We start from the raw sequence: 17896 nt of genomic DNA, 5'->3' as shown, positions 1-17896 counted from the left end.
ACAAATATCACGTCACAACAGAAGAAAGGCAGAGCTGAATGAAGAAACCACTAATACGTCACTTATATAGTAAATATTATCACAAAAACCGTTAAAATATGTATCTGGAACCTAAAAATATATGAAAACTTAGAGAGCGATCTCACACGCAGTCACTCGGTGCTTGTGTTGACATACGTCTCACTGCTATACAGTACTAGCATCAAGCACATCAGTACGTAGCATCAACAGGTTAGTGTTCATCACGAACGTGGTTTTGGAGTCAGTGCACTGTTTACAAATGCGGAGTTGGCAGATGCCCATTTGATGTATGGATTAGCACGGGGCAATAGCCGTGGCGCGGTATGTTTGTATCGAGACAGATTTCCAGAACGAAGGTGTCCCGACAGGAAGACGTTCGAAGCAATTGATCGGCGTCTTAGGGAGCACGGAACATTCCAGCCTATGACTCGCGACTGGGGAAGACCTAGAACGACGACGACACCTGCAATGGACGAGGAAATTCTTCGTGCAGTCACTGTATGGAGAGTGCTACGGGAGAACCAGTTGTTTCCGTACCATGTACAGCGTGTTCAGGCACTATCAGCAGCTGATTGGCCTCCACAGGTACACTTCTGCGAATGGTTCATCCAACAACGTGTGAATCCTCATTTCAGTGCAAATGTTCTCTTTACGGATGAGGCTTCATTCCAACGTGATCAAATTGTAAATTTCCACAATCAACATGTGTGGGCTGACGAGAATCCGCACGCAATTGTGCAATCACGTCATCAACACAGATTTTCTGTGAACGTTTGGGCAGGCATTGTTGGTGATGCCTCGATTGGGCCCCACGTTCTTCCACCTACGCTCAATGGAGCATTTTATCATGATTTCATACGGGATACTCTACCTGTGCTGCTAGAACATGTGCCTTTACAAGTACGACACAATATGTCGTTCATGCACGATGGAGCTCCTGCACATTTCAGTCGAAGTGTTCGTACGCTTCTCAACAACAGATTCGGTGACCGATGGATTGGTAGAGGCGGACCAATTCCATGGCCTCCACGCTCTCCTGACTTCAACCTTCTGGACTTTCATTTATGGGGACATTTGAAAGCTCTTGTCTACGCAATTCGGTACCAGATGTAGAGACTCTTCGTGCTCGTATTGTCGACGACTGTGATACAATACGCCATTCTCCAGGGCTGCATCAGCGCATCACGGATTCCATGCGACGGAGGGTGGATGCATGTATCGTCGCTAACGGAGGACATTTTCAACATTTCCTGTAACAAAGTGTTTGAAGTCACGCTGGTACGTTCTGTTGCTGTGTGTTTCCATTCCATGATGAATGTGATTTGAAGAGAAGTACTAAAATGAGCTCTAACATGGAAAGTAAGCGTTTCCGGACACATGTCCACATAACATCTTTTCTTTCTTTGTGTGTCAGGAATGTTTCCTGATAGTTTGGTCGTACCTTTTTGTAACACCCTGTATAAAGGGTCGGGGTGGAGAGCGGGACGCGGAAGAATATGCAGCCTTTGTCAAAATTCGGAAATGGGCACGATCACTGTCTTTCGAGCTAAGGGTGGAAACGTTGCCGAAACGGCTAAGTTTGTAAGCTGTTTGCGTGCCACCGTGGTTAAAATGTACCGTGCATGGGAAAATGGTGCTATTTATGAAACTGCCACCGAGGCAACTTCGGTGCAACATGGGCCGCAGGTGACGGGGATGAACGACTGCTGCGGAGATGTGCACGGGCGGACAGACGTGCAACTGACAGCCCAGATGAACCGAGGGGCTGCCAACAGTGCCTCGTCAGAAACCAGTCATCGAACGTTGCTGCGTATGCGCCTCTGCAGGAAGCGCCCGATCCACGCACTCACGTTGACAGCTGCTCACCGTCGACGAAAGCTGGAGTCTGCGCGCGAATGCCGCATCAGGACGCCCACTGAACGGCGACAGGTGGCCGTCTCAGATGAAACAGTAGTCTTATGCTCCATCGGATGGATGGCTTTTGGTGGACATGGCCCTTCAACAATCGTGGCAAAAATCGAGGGCAGAGGAGGGAGCGATATGTTCTGCGGAGTGATTTTGTGTCACTTAGTGGGTGATTCCGTCATTCTGGAAGGCACTGTGTCGTTGGGGACAATGTCTACGTGGAGTTTGTTTCTCCTCAGCACGATGGCATCTACCAAGAAGACAATGCAATGTGTCACACAGCTCACGGTGTCCTTGCGTGGTTGCAAGAGCATCGGGAGGAGTTTGCCGTACTCTCCTAGCCACCATACGCCCCCCCCGCCCCCCCCCCCGGATTTAAACCCACTTGAGAATCTGTGGGACATCGTGGATCGGGCTGTTCGCACCATGGATCCTCATCCGAGAAATCTATCGCAGCTGGCCATAGCACTGGGCTTGGCCTGACTGCACGTCTCTGTTGGTACCTCCAAGAACGTCACTGACTCTTTCTGCAGGTTTGCTCTGCAAAAGCTGGTTATCCAGGCTTTCAACAGGTGCTCACATTAATGTGCTGGACGGTGTTTATTAAGCGGCAATCCTTTCCATTTCGGATCTTTTCAGATTTATTTTTGTTAATCATGTTACTGCATTTCTGTTGTAGCAGTGTATTATTTTTGTTCCTGTTTGTAATTCTCATTTAAGTATGACTTTATAATAGCTTAGGCCGATTGCTAATGGTCTGTACTAGCGTACTGTGCATGTTGAACATAAATGTGAAACTGCAATATGCCTGGTGCGTCATGTAATGCACGGAGAGGATTCTGTAACGATTCGCCAGACTTTTCAGTCCAGTACTGTAACCCCCCCCCCCCCCCCCCTGGTGTTCGTCAGGGTGGCAGGCTCGTGGCAGTACTCACCCAGGTCTGGAACGCCGGAGACGTTCTCCAGCTTGCGGAAGTAGGGCAGGAGGTCGTCGTAGCTCCAGCCGGGGTTCCCCAGCGCGGCCCAGCCGTCGTAGTCGCGCCGGTTGCCGCGCGTGTGGATCATGTAGTTGACGCTGCTGGAGCCGCCCAGCACCTGGAAGGCGGCGCGGGTCTTAGCCCCACACAGTGGCGCAGGTGGCGTCTCTAAGGGAGTCTCTGTAGTGTAGCGTGTCAACACACTGAGGTGGCAAAAATCACGGGATATGCACATACACAAACGTCGTGTGACTAGGACCTCCCGTCGGGCAGACCGTTCTCCGGGTGGAAGTCTTTCGATTTGACGCCATTTCGGCGACTTGCGCGTCGATGGAGATGAAATGATGGTGATTAGAACAACACAACACCCAGTCCCTGAGCGGAGGAAAATCTCCGACCCAGCCGGGATCGAACGCGGGCCCTTACGATTGACATTCTGTCGCGCTGACCACTCACCTACCGGGGGCGGACAGCACGTATACAGAGGGCGGTAGTATCGCGTATACTCGGTATGAAAGGGCAGTGCATTGGCGGAGCTGTCATTTTCATGCAGAATTAACAGACTCTGAACGCTGAATGGTAGTTGGAGCTGGACGCATGGGACATTCAGTTTTGGAAATTGTTAGGAAATTCATTGTTGCAATCCACGAAATCAAGGGAATACTTCTCACTACGTACAACCCAGTGCTCGATGGCCTTCATTGAACCAACGACAGTAGTGGCGTTTGCGTAGAGTTGTTAGTGCTAAAAAAACAAGCAAAACTGCGAGAAATAACTGCAGAAATCAGTGTGGGACGTACGATGAAGGTATCCGTAGGACAGTGTGGCGAAACTTGGACTTCATGGGCTATGGGAGCAGACGACCGACGCGAGCGCCCCTGCTAATAGCACGACGTCGCCTGCACCGCCTCTGCTGGGCTCCTGACCGTATCGGTTGGACCCTAGACGACTGGAAAACCGTGGCGCGTTCAGCTGAATCCTGGTTTCAGCTGGCGAGAGCTGATGGTAGGGTTGGAATGTGGCACTGACCCCACGAAGCCATGGACCTGGCTTGCCAGCAAGGGGCTATGCAAGCTGATTGTGGCCGCAATAATGGTGGGTGCTGTTTTTACATGGATCAGTCTGTCCATTATTGAAAACCGTATCAAAATACGTTCATACACAGGCAGAAAACGCCGCAGCGAACTTCAGTTTACACCGAGGTGACGAAAGAAATGGGATAGGGATATGTGCTCATACAGACGGCGCCAGTACACAAGGTGTAAAAGGGCAGTGCATTGGTTGAGCTGTCGTTTGTACTCGAGTGAGTCGTGTGAAAATGTTTTCAACGTGATTAAGGCTGCACTTCAGGGAGCAGCAGACTTAGAATGCGAAGTGGTAGTAGCACTTAGACGCGTAGGACATCCAGTTTCGGCTGTCGTTACGTAATTGAAGATTCCGAGATCCACAGTGTCAAGAGTGTGCTGAGAATACCAGATTACAGGCATTGTCTTTCACGACGGGGAATGCAGTGGGCGACAGATTTCACTTAACGACCGACAGCAGCAGTGTTAGCGTTTAGAGTTGCCAGTGTTAACAGACAAGCAACACGACGTGAAATAACCACAGAAATAAACGTGGGATGTACGAGGAACGTATCCATTAGGATAGTGAAACTAAATCTGGCGTTAACGGGCTATAGCAGCAGACGAATGACGTCAGAGCCAGTGCTAACAGCTTGGCATCGCCGATCGCGTCTCTCGTGGGCGCTCACCCGTATCGGCTAGACCCTAGACGACTGGAAAACCGTGGCGTGCTCAGAAGATTGCCGATTTCAGTTGGTAAGAGCTGACGGTAGGTTTTGAGTGAGGTGCAGGGCCCACGAAGCACGGACACAGGTTTTCAAGAGGGGAGTGTGCAAGCCCGCGGTGGCTCTATAATGCTTTGGCTCGTGTTTGCATGGAATGGACTGCGTCCTGTGTCCAACTGAACCGGTCTTTGATTGGAAATGATTATGTTTGGCTACTTGCAGACCATTTGCAGCCAATCGTGGACTTGGCCCCCAACAACAGAGTCATGTCTCTGGGCCACAATTGTTTCCGATTGGTTGGTTCAAATGGCTCTGCGCACTATGGGACTTAACTTCTAAGGTCATGAGTCCACTAGAACTACTTAAACCTAAGTAACCTGAGGACATCACACACATCCGTGCCCGAGGCAGAATTCGAACCTGCGACCGTTCCAGACTGTAGCGCCTGGAACCGCTCGGCCACTGCGGCCGGCGTTTGCGAATGGTTTGAACAACATTCTGCACAATTAGAGTGAATGATTTGGCCACTCAAGTCACGCGACACGAATCCCATTGAACATTTATATGGCATAATCCAGAGGTCGGGTCTTGCACAACATCGTGCACCGGCAACACCTTCGGAATTTTGTACGACTATACAGGCAACATTGGTCAATGCTTCAGCAGGGGACTTCCAATGAGTAGTGGAGTCCACACCACGTCGAGTTGCTGCACTACAACAGGCAAAAGGAGGTGCACACCGTATTAGGAGAGACACTGTGACCTTTGCCGCCTCAGTATATGACATATCAGACCGTGGCCTGCACAGACATGTAACTTGAAGGACAGCAGTAGAGTGTATCGCAGTGCCTGGGCAGCCACGCACCTTGCCCCTGGGCAGGTTGCACCGCTGGCCCACGTAGCCGAGGCAGGCGGCGGCGTCGGGGTGGCTGCGGTATCGCCACACCTGCGGGCCGAGCTGCAGCAGCGGCGCCAGCAGCGGCACGCCGCCCGGCACCAGCGCCTCGTCGCCGCCCGCCTCCAGCACCAGCACGCTGCTGCCCGGCCGCTCCGACAGCCGCGCCGCCAGCGCCGCCCCCGCAGAGCCCGCCCCCACCACCACGAAGTCGTACTCGGCGCGCGGCTCCGCGTCCGCCGGCTGCGCCTCCGCGAACTCGCGGGCCTCGCGCAGCAGCCGCGCCGCCGCCCCCGCCAGCGACTGGCTCTCCGCCCCGCCGCCCCCGGACAGCAGCAGCTGCAGCAGCACGGCGGCCAGCCGGCCCAGCACGGCCCCGCGCATCGCTCTGCACACCAGCACAGTGGAGGCGTCTCCGTCAGCACGGGGTCTGCTACTGGCAGTGCCGATCAGATATCCTTAGCCGAGCAACGTAACACTAAAGGTGCGCACAGAAGGGTGCTGCCCGTCCGAGGCAGCTTGACCCATCACGGAAAATATCCTCGTCTCGTGTAATGAGGCAGCACAGAATGGCAGCTAACTGGAATGACTGAGACATTCGTTGCCCACTTTCTGCACGCTGCTTGGCGACACCTGCTGAAAGAATCGAGTCGCACGCCCTGCAACGTTTCTGAAAGATTTCACAGAAACTAATCGCCAAAAAGAAAAAAAAGATTTTGACGTTACCTGTATCTTTACATGTCAGCTTCTGGGTGAAGCTCCCAAAATTTCGACAATGGTCATATTTTACTCGATTTCTGCATCTAAGTACGATACTGTGCGAAATTAGAAAAATTTTTGATGAAAAATAGAGGTTTTTATGATTTTGTTTGGTGCATATTACACTATACGTTCCTGTGAATGAAATTTAGCTAAGAATTTTTTTTTAAGGCTTGGCATGTCTCTCTCTGTCACCATTCTCGAGAAAATAGAATTTATATAACGGCCTCGCTTCCGACTACACACGCACGTGACCGAGCGGGGTGGCGCAGTGGTTAGACACTGGACTCGCATTCGGGAGGACGACGGTTCAATCCCCCGTCCGGCCATCCTGATTTAGGTTTTCCGTGATTTCCCTAAATCACTCCAGGCAAATGCCGGGATGGTTCCTCTGAAAGGGCACGGCCGCCTTCCTTCCCAATCCTTCCCTAATCCGATGAGACCGATGACCACGCTGTCTGGTCTCCTTCCCCAAACCAACCAACCACACGCACGTGAATGAAATACTCATAATATCCCTCAAATATTCTAAACCATTGGAGATATCGATACAAGGTGTTGACAAGTGATAGCACGCAAAGAGGAGAGTATTTTTCCGTAAGGTTAACACCCAGAACTTTCTTATCTATGGCGATACAGCAGAAGCTATGTTCTTTATTTTTTTCAATCCAGTACTGTAAATTTACCTATGATTCTTCGACAGCTCTTGGAAAGACAATTCGCTACTATGAAAATAAACATGCGGTTTCTTGTCTTACGTTACCGCAGCCCGAAACAATGAGTTTTCCATAAGCTATTGACCCTTCTGATCAATGCCCAGTCGCAGCTAATGTCTTTACTTCCCTTGTGTCGTGATTCATAGTGGCTGCAGGACATTTCTGAAAGAACGACCACCACTTCTGTATGAATCTTTGTTTTGAGAGGGTCTCCCTAGTGGCTACCCAGTTTCCCAATTTTACAATAAATAATTATTATCGGCCATACGACCAGTTTTTACTACGCACAGGCGTAGCGCTCTCACTTACTACAAAAAGACTGCCTCTAGAAAAAGACTGCCTCTACGCCTGATGGACGAGCTCGACTCGGCTATCTACGTCGCTCGCCTAGCTGTCAATTCTGTTCCCACTTGTCATCTGGATGACGCATATGGAGTCGCGGCAGCGCTCAGCGCTTCTTGCTGCAAGCCATACAACTGCAGAAAAAAACGTGTCTGGTCCCCATTGTGTAGGAAGTAATTTACGTTTCCCAGTCACACCGATCGTTTACTTTCACACAGTGCAGGCAATTCCTGGTCGACTCCTGTCTGTTATTGACATGTCCCACGTTACCACGCATCTGTTGGGACATATCCGTCGCTGGGAAGAAGAGCTACTGGTGAACGCAACTGCCTATTGTCCACTCGACGAAGTAAGGCACTTGCTCGGAGGCCTGCAAATGGCGCACAACCTGTTCTGCTCACGTGATTAAAAAAATAAAAATTAAAAAAAATGGTTCAAATGGCTCTGAGCACTATGGGACTTAACATCTAAGATCATCAGTCCTCTACAACTTAGAACTACTTAAACCAAACTAACCGAAGGACATCACACACACCCATGACCGAGGCAGGATTCGAACTTTCGACCGCAGCGGTCGCGCGGTTCCGGACTGAAGCGCCTAGAATCGCTCGGCCACACAGGCCGGCCTGTTATAAAGTGTAAGGTATGTTTTTGTTCCACGTATTGTAGTAAAACGAAATACGTCATCTTTGAAACAAGAAAACAGGCATGGCAAAACTGGCAATCACAGAAAACAGAAGAAAGCTGATTGAATTTCATTAGAGTTACAAAACTGGTAGATAAAAATATAAGAAGGATTAAGAAGACACTTGAAAAGAAAACTCTTCTCCAAATTGATGAAGAATTTACTAAAACCAACACAAGAAGCTTTTACAGACCTTTCATACAAAGATTACCAAGATACAAAGAACCCACCCTACAATTTCGATATGTGAATGGGACCATCGCTCACAATTAAGAGTGGTATAAGACTGGGTTGCAAAAAGAACAACCTTAAAGTAAATTTCATTGCTTTCGCAGATGATATGGCCCTGTTTGCTGAAGCAATGGAAGAAGTACGGGAGCAAATCCTTGAACTTAAGAAACAAGTAGGTGAAATAGGTCTTCAGTTCTCCATTGCAGATACCAAGATATTGACAAACATCAAGGACTCGTGTAAATACCTCGAAGTTCAAGAACAAAAGATTGAAATAGTAAAAGAATTCGAATATCATGGAGAATGGATTAGTTGGAATGCTGGGGAAAGCAAAGCAATTGAATCCAGAAAAAATAAACTAGAATTGGTCTTCCAACCAATAAGAAATACATACAACAAAAAATCCCTTTCATGGAAGTCCAAGATTACACATTGCAAGACAGTGATTAAGGCTGAAGTACTGTATGCAGCAGAAACATTAAACATGAATGTCAAAGGCCAAATGGAGAAACTTGAGCCACAGGAAAGAAAAATTTTAAGAAAAATTATAGGACCAAAATTTAAAGACAATAACATCATATACATAAAAAATGAAACTCTCCATAAGAAAATTGAAAAACTTTCAGATACTATGCTAAAAAGGAGGATACATTTATATGGTCATCTTCTCAGAATGAATTACAAGAGATTAACCAAACAAATGTTTGACTTTTTCCATAACCGCAAAACGAAACTCAACTGGTTTAAATAAACTGAGAAAGACCTAGTAGAATTAAAGATTTCAGAAAATTCACTTATCGATAGAACAGCTAAATTAATTACTAAAGATGAAAACATAAGGTTCCACGACAAATCTATACAAAAGTCCAAAGCCTTCATCTCGGAAGAAGAGAGGAAAAGGAGGTCAGAAACAATGTACAAATACTGGGCGCTAAGAAAAGAACAACGCACAAAGAAATGATTGATCCAGCGTACCCCAAAGAGAGGGAAACGAAAGAATAGTAAGAAAACGAAATATTTATGTTCATTATTGTATCATGCTACCTAAATATTTTTCCTGTCAATTTCGGTGCTATCCTATTGCAGATCCGAAGATAGTTACATAGTACTGCCGAAACCGCTTTATTAGAGATTTTGGCATTTGAAAGTATCTTGGCAGTCTACATTTAATATCCAGACCTGCCGGCGAAGATTCTTCTCAACAAAAGGGAAAACGCGTGGCAACGGAAAAACACTTTCAGTGCGTTCATAGACAGTACCAATATTAATAAAGTTCCCAGAAAGTCTGGAAGATAAGGACGAGGTACTGGCGGGATTAAAGCCGTGAGGACGGGGCGTGAGTCGTGCTTGGTTAGCTCAAATGGTAGAGCACTTCCCCGCGAAAGGCAAAGGTCCCGAGTTCGAGTCTCGGTCCGGCACACAGTTTTAATCAGCCAAGAGATTTCATTAATAAAGTTATTACCCAGCACCCTGTTAATACGGCACCATAGGCTACAGAGCTTATAGTATCCGCACTGAGGAAAAGCTGAACAAACAAATGTCGATTACCGTTGTCGCTTTTCAAAGTACCGCATCACTCGCGACACAGAACAACTTACGATGCTGCAGTGCATGTGTCATTCCGAATTACGATCCAAAGTTCCTTATGATATGCACGTATGTCGGAATGAACAGGCACTGCGACTACAGCCTTTATGAATACATGAAAGATATTCGCACTTGCGAATATGAATAACCATCAGCTGTATAACTGGCTGACGACAATGAAAATTTGTGCCGGGTCGGGGCTCGAACCCGGGTTCCCCGCTTACCGCGAGCGGTCGCCTTACCGTTTGGCTGTGCGAGCACGACTCACGGCCACACCCAAACATCCTTATGTCGTCAACCATGTGTCTCTACAACCTGTACTCGTACATCCGTTATGTATGTTCCCGTAGAGAAGAGACATTTTACTTGAAAGTCGCTTGCCAGGTGTTGGTGGATAAATAAGATATTACAGTGCTTGTGTTATTCCGAATTACGGTGCAAAGTTCTTCGGACACAAATTTTCACTATCGTCATTCCATTATACAGGTGATGGTTGTCCATATTCGCAACTGCGAATATATTTCATATATAGAAGAACTTTGACAAATTCTCTAAAATAGACTCTGTGTCAAATCACCTGCCAATTTAAATGCGATATACGACAGGTAACGACACACAACAAACACTCCGCGTAGTGGACAGGTAATGCGTTACAGTGTAGGATGTGCGGTATAAATGATATTCGCTGTCTGATGTAAACTCACTGACATACCAAACAAAAAGCAGTAGGCACTTCAAATCTTCAAGAAACGAATGACAAGCGTATTGAGTAACTGTATTTCGCTGCCAGCGCCTTCTGCGCTGCCGTGTCGCCCTACCTTCGGTTTAATGCACTCAGAGCCGCGGAAATCGAGCAGCACACACACGCTGCTCGTCTTCCACTCGCGTTGTTCAAGATGGCCGGACGGAAACCTCGGCTGCTGCACGAACAGCCGTGGACTGCAGCCGGCGCTGACCCCGACCGCTTATATAAACAGTACGCGCCTGCCGCTGCCAACGACTCGGGTGTCGCTCTTATCTGCCAGTTAGCAGGTAATCATCGTCCTGTATTAATTAACGTATAATTATCAGCATCCCACATTGCACAACCACAAAATTAGAAGCAGAGCAAAACTAGAAGCAGAGCTGGTCGGGGTTTAGCAGCACGCATATGCGTGCTACATGTTCTGTAGGAAGCAAAAAAAAATGCCTCGAATGGATTGGGAACTGTATTGCATTTTAACACGCGTACCAACTTGACGTTCACTATGTCTCATATTACGCAAATTGTTGGCTTATTGCAGAACAAATATTTTTGTTCCTGGTGTGAGTTAAAGTGAAAGGACAGATTCGATATTTGACGTAAGTGTAGTTGCAAAACCCACCTGCAGGTGCTCAGCGATACTTTCCATTATGCACACGCAAATTCCATACGTTCTCACATCATCTAAACATTTACCCTTCGGCACTGTGGCACTGGTAATTAGATTTGACTTTCCACGTAGTGACACGATTCATACGTACATCTTGTTCCTAGTTTGTGGCATCTAAGTGCAATAGAGAAGTGTTTGACTAGGTTTTAGCCGGCCGCGGTGGTCTAGCGGTTCTAGGCGCTCAGTCAGGAACCACGCGACTGCTACGGTCGCAGGTTCGAATCCTGCCTCGGGCATGGATGTGTGTGATGTCCTTAGGTTAGTTAGGTTTAAGTAGTTCTGTTCTAGGGGACTTATGACCACAGATGTTGAGTTCCATAGTGCTCAGAGCCATATGAACCATTTTTGACTAGGTTTTAATTTTTCAGATTAGGGTGTTTAATGGTGTCCATCACGTAAGTTACGCCACTAATTTACTTCATATCCATTATAAAGAGCAAATTTTGAAAGCTGATTCAACCTACAAATGTTTTAAGCTTTATTAGTCACTCATGAACTCATTGTTGAATATACTATGCAATCGTATTGTGTTATTTTCAACACAAATATCTTGAGTGAACGACATTTCCTTCCACGTTTCAGACAATGGACATCTTCGAAGGACTGTGCAAAAGGAATAAAGTAAAAAAGAGAAAGTAAGCCAGTAAACCATATTAACAAAAATAAATTCTGACCTAGTATGAACCAAAATAAATACAAAGCGAATCGCCACAGTTAATGCTGTGAAGCGTATGTGCAGACATCAAGAATATGGCAATCAGTGTCCGACAGGAAAACGATTTTCTATGCCACGTGAGAGAGTGCAATAAGCGAGCAGAGAAACGCAACAGGAACCAAGAGAAATGACAAACGTTTGTAAATCCGTGACATGTCAACGCCACACACATTCCAAACGTTTAAACTGTATGCGAAAAGGAATTACTTCTGTAGGTTCGATTAAAATACAACAGAAAGGTCACTAACAACTAAAGTGCTACGCAAATTGAAGTCCATAACTCATACGTAGAGTTTCACAAGTTCTGTAGTGAAACGGGTAACCTGGCAGTAACATAACACACATGACCAGGTGACGTACACGGATTCACGCCGCAATTGTAAATATAATGGTACAAAAACCAGTGCACAGTACAGAAGTAACATTACAACATTCAGTATCAACTAGTTGCAAATCTGCATTAACACGGAACAAAATGAAATGAAAGCACAGATAAACTGACTATGATGATATGCACAAGCGATGTATCGGGCGGTTGTAAATAAAGTGCAATCACTCGCTGAGGCCCAGTGCGCGCTGCAATTGTCGTACGGCAGCGAAACAAGGTAGATATAGTAATGAGTTAGGGCGGAACTGATTTAAACGGGAAAAAATAGTCCAGATTTTGGCCCCTATGTGCAAATGTAGCACAGTATACTGTCTGTATGACCGTGTGACATCTACGGTTTCCTTTGACAAACCGTAATGTCAGTGGACAGTGTGGCTGTCGAGAAGAGGGGCCGTGCGCTGTTAGTGAAGCTGTTTTTTGTGAACGGCAGCAATTGCAGTGCTGCATTGAGTAAATACCGCCGACTGAAAGAACTGAGCAGGGGTCAGATATCATAAAATGCTTTAAAGGAGGCGACAGTGAAATAAGGAAACACGGCTGAGTTTGTTGTGGCGCCGGGAAGAGGAATGCGTCCTGTCACGGTGGATGTTAACAGACGAGGTTGCGGTTGCTGTAACTAACCAACCAACCGTGTAGGACGTCTCCCGTGTATTGCTAGCGCTCGTGCAGTGTCACGAGAATTGTCCATCGCATGGGCAGCAGTGTGGAAAGTTTTGTGGTCTGTACTGTACTGGTACCCGTACAAGATCCAGACGATGCAGCAACTGAAACCTAATGATCCGAAGCAACGTTCTGAATTTGCTCTTCGTCTTCTGGCACGGATCGAAGTTCACGACGTGTGAGCGGTCAATATTCACTGGCGTGACGAGCCACGTTTTACACTGGAGGGTGCATTGGATATACAGAACAGCACTGTCGGGTACTGTACTGTGGTGGGGATACACAACCAGTTTAATTTACTGTCTGTTCTTCTTTGAAGAGGGCCTGTCGGATGTGCCGTGACGTCTGGATGTTATCGAGACGTTGTGCAGCACGTGATTCCTGCTTTGGAGAAGCTCAGCTGTGTGGGAATCAGTATTTTCATGCAGAATGGACGACAGGTCACGTCGCTCGCCCAGTGAAAGACCTGCTTAATGCAATCTTCCAAGAACATGTTATCTCTAGAAGTTTTCCAGTTGAATGGCCTGCAAGATCACCTGATCTGAACACAAGTGAGTTTTGGCTCTGGGGATATCGCAACAACACGTTCGGTCTCCACCTGATCTGAAGGCCAGTATACAGGAAGACGTTGATCAGATTCCGCCGGAACCGCTGCGGGCAATCGTTGGGATGCTGCATCTCGTCGACGTCTCTGGTGCCCATACTGATCAACTTGTGTAAGCGGCAGTTAATAATACGATCAACATACGCCTTTCTTACTTGCTTCACCTTTTCTGCCCACGTGTCGTTCCTAATCCGTAACGTATGTAAACATTTTTATACGTCTTTCCTGCATTTACAGCGCCAGATTTTGACCTGGTGGCCGAAAGTGGAGCTACTTTTTTCCAGCGTAAGTAGTTCCCGCGTTGACGTATTAGCGTGCATACCGAGTGTCGCTGCCATACGATAATCACAGCCCACACTGGAACTCCGTGAGCAGTGCGCTTCAGTTACAACCACCCGGTACAACTGGTTCTATTTTACTTCAGTCGATGTTAACGCAGACAGGAAAATTATGTTACATAAGTGCAATGATGACCGCTGTATCTTACATCGCTTTTATAAAAACGTATTTCCCAGATGGTGTATCGTCTGACAGAAAAGTGAAGCACGTAGAAAACATGGGCGTATGTCACTGTACCGTGGTAGACTTACATACCATCGCTTGGTACGTAAACGACTAGATTTGCAATTCTCTCTGGTAGGACGGCCACCAGAGCGCATTGCTATTGCTCTTGTTCAGTGGTGTTAGCAGGCCTGGTACTGTATTTAAAGCATGTGAACAGCGTCATATGATGAGTGATCGCTGTGAAGGACACGGAGACGTCACGAACTCCAACGAGAAAGTGCCATCAGCACGTCGCAGAGTTTGAAAGGTACCTCACCGTGGATCACAACTCGGTCGGATCGTACACTGCCCCGGTTTGTGCGGCTTTCGGATGTGAGAGTGACCTGTTGTTGTCCTGCATGTGAACGTGACGGCAGGCATACTGGCCTTCAAGGCTCCGGTCGACGACGTCTGATGTCCACAAGGGAGGGTCGCCGTTTCATGCACCAAGCACATCGTCAGTCCTTCACATCTCGGGCTCGCTGCAACATTATGTGCAGCCATTTGTCGGAGACTAACAGCAGCTGGTCTAGGGAATTATTGGCCCATGTGTAGACCGACGTTAACACCGTGTCTGGAAAGCATGAACTGCCGATGAATGGCGTCGCATTGTGTTCAGCGATGAATCACGTTTCTGCACTGCCCCAGAAGGCCATTGTCGGGGAGTGTGGTGGCGCCCTGGGAAAAGGCCTCACCCTCCAGTGTTACGGAAGGGCACAGCGATGGAACTCTTAATAACGTGGTGTGCGAATTCACCGGGTATGATTTCAGGTCGCGGCCGGCAGTGAGTGACTGTACTCTGACGGCACTACGGTAGTCGGTACGACACGGACATCTTGCTCAAAAATGGCTCTGAGCACTATGGGACTTAACAACATCTGAGGTCATCAGTCCCCTAGAACCTAGAACTACTTAAGCCTAACTAACCTAAGGACATCACACACATCCATGCCTGAGGCAGGATTCGGACCTGTGACCGTAGCGGTCGGGCGTTTCCAGACTGAAGTTCCTAGAACCGGATATAGACTGGGAGACCCAAACGTTCATAACGGGTGGCAGGGACAAAGAATCCAGTGAAATGTTTTTAAGTGCTTTATCTGAAAACTACCTCCAGCAGTTAAACAGAGAACCGACTCGTGGCGATAACATATTAGACCCTCTGGTGACAAACAGACCCGAACTATTTGAAACAGTTAACGCAGAACAGGGAATCAGCGATCATAAAGCGGTTACTGCATCGATGATTTCAGCCGTAAATAGAAATATTAAAAAAGGTAGGAAGATTTTTCTGTTTAGCAAAAGTGACAAAAAGCAGATTACATAGTACCTGACGCCTCAACACAAAAGTTTTGTCTCAAGTACAGATAGTGTTGAGAATCAGTGGACAAAGTTCAAAACCATCGTACAATATGCGTTAGATGAGTATGTGCCAAGCAAGATCGTAAGAGATGGAAAAGAGCCACCGTGGGCCAACAACCGAGTTAGAAAACTGCTGCGGAAGCAAAGGGAACTTCACAGCAAACATAAACATAGCCAAAGCCTTGCAGACAAACAAAAATTACGCGAAGCGAAATGTAGTGTCAGGAGGGCTATGCGAGAGGCGTTCAGTGAATTCGAAAGTATAGTTCTATGTACTGACTTGGCAGAAAATCCTAAGAAATTTTGGTCTTGTGTCAAAGCGGTAGATGGATCAAAACAAAATGTCCAGACACTCTGTGACGAAAATTGTACTGAAATAGATGATGACAGACTAAAGGCCGAAATTCTAAATGTCTTTTTCCAAAGCTGTTTCACAGAGGAAGACTGCACTGTAGTTCCTTCTCTAGATTGTCGCACAGATGACAAAATGGTAGATATCGAAATAGACGACAGAGGGATAGATAAACAATTAAAATCACTCAAAAGAGGAAAGGCCACTGGACCTGATGGGATACCAGTTCGATTTTACACAGAGTCTCTAGAAGAGCGTAGCGTTCCAAAAGACTGTAAAAGGGCACATGTCATCCCCGTTTTCAAGAAGGGACGCCGAGCAGATGTGCAGAACTATAGACCTATATCTCTAACGTCGATCAGTTGTAGAATTTTGGAACACGTATTATGTTAGAGTATAATGACTTTCCTGGAGACTAGAAATCTACTCTGTAGGAATCAGCATGGGTTTCGAAAAAGACGGTCGTGTGAAACCCAGCTCGCGCTATTCGTCCACAAGACTCAGAGGACCAAAGACACGGGTTCCCAGGTAGATGCCATGTTTCTTGACTTCCTCAAGGCGTTCGATACAGTTCCCCTCAGTCGCTTAATGAACAAAGTAAGAGCATATGGACTATCAGACCAATTGTGTCATTGGATTGAAGAGTTACTAGATAACAGAACGCAGCATGTCATTCTCAATGGAGAGAAGTCTTCCGAAGTAAGAGTGATTTCAGGTGTGCCGCAGGGGAGTGTCATAGGACCGTTGCTATTCACAATATACATAAATGACCTTGTGGATGACATCGGAAGTTCACTGAGGCTGTTTGCAGATGATGCTGTGGTGTATCGTGAGGTTGTAACAATGGAAAATTGTACTGAAATGCAGGAGGATCTGCAGCGAATTGACGCATGGTGCAGGGAATGGCAATTGAATCTCAATGTAGACAAGTGTAATGTGCTGTGAATACATAGAAAGATAGATCCCTTATCATTTAGCTACAAAATAGCAGGTCAGCAACTGGAAGCAGTTAATTCCATAAATTATCTGGGAGTATGCATTAGGAGTGATTTAAAATGGAATGATCATATGAAGTTGATCGTCGGTAAAGCAGATGCCAGACTGAGATTCATTGGAAGAATCCTGAGGAAATGCAATCCGAAAACAAAGGAAGTAGGTTACAGTACGTTTGTTCGCCCACTGCTTGAATACTGCTCAGCAGTGTGGGATCTGTACCAGATAGGGTTGATAGAAGAGATAGAGAAGATCCAACGGAGAGCAGCGCGCTTCGTTACAGGATCATTTAGTAATCGCGAAAGCGTTACGGAGATGATAAATGAGCTCCAGTGGAAGACTCTGCAGGAGAGACGCTCAGTAGCTCGGTACGGGCTTTTGTTAAAGTTTCGAGAACATACCTTCACCGAAGAGTCAAGCAGTATATTACTCCCTCCTACGTATATCTCGCGAAGAGGCCATGAGGATAAAATCAGAGAGGTTAGAGCCCACACAGAAGCATACCGACAATCCTTCTTTCCACGAACGATACGAGACTGGAATAGAAGGGAGATCCGATAGAGGTACTCAGGGTACCCTCCGCCACACACCGTCAGGTGGCTTGCGGAGGGGCCGTCGGACATGTTGGGTCTTCACGTTCTACATCTCGTGCGAGAGTGTCGTGGTGCCATTTTTCAACTGCACAGCACTCGTCTACACGCAGAACGTGTCTCTGTGAAATGTCGGACTAGTAAACAGCAGCCCAGTGGCAGTATGAGTGTAGGACAGCTGCCTCAGGACAGGATACGACGGCTTTGACGTCACCGCCAACCGAAACATGCATGCGTCCAGGCCAGGGCGGTGCACTCATACTACCGCGGAGTTCTTCGTGTATTTTGTCGTATCCTGCCCACTCATCTAATCTAAGGAGCTTAGGAAGCTGTTTTCCCGGATAGCTAGACAACAGTTCAAGCAAATCTTATT

The sequence above is a fragment of the Schistocerca nitens genome, chromosome 9 (genome assembly GCF_023898315.1).
Source record: "Schistocerca nitens isolate TAMUIC-IGC-003100 chromosome 9, iqSchNite1.1, whole genome shotgun sequence".
NCBI lineage: Eukaryota > Metazoa > Arthropoda > Insecta > Orthoptera > Acrididae > Schistocerca > Schistocerca nitens.
This window is presented reverse-complemented; position numbering follows the sequence as displayed.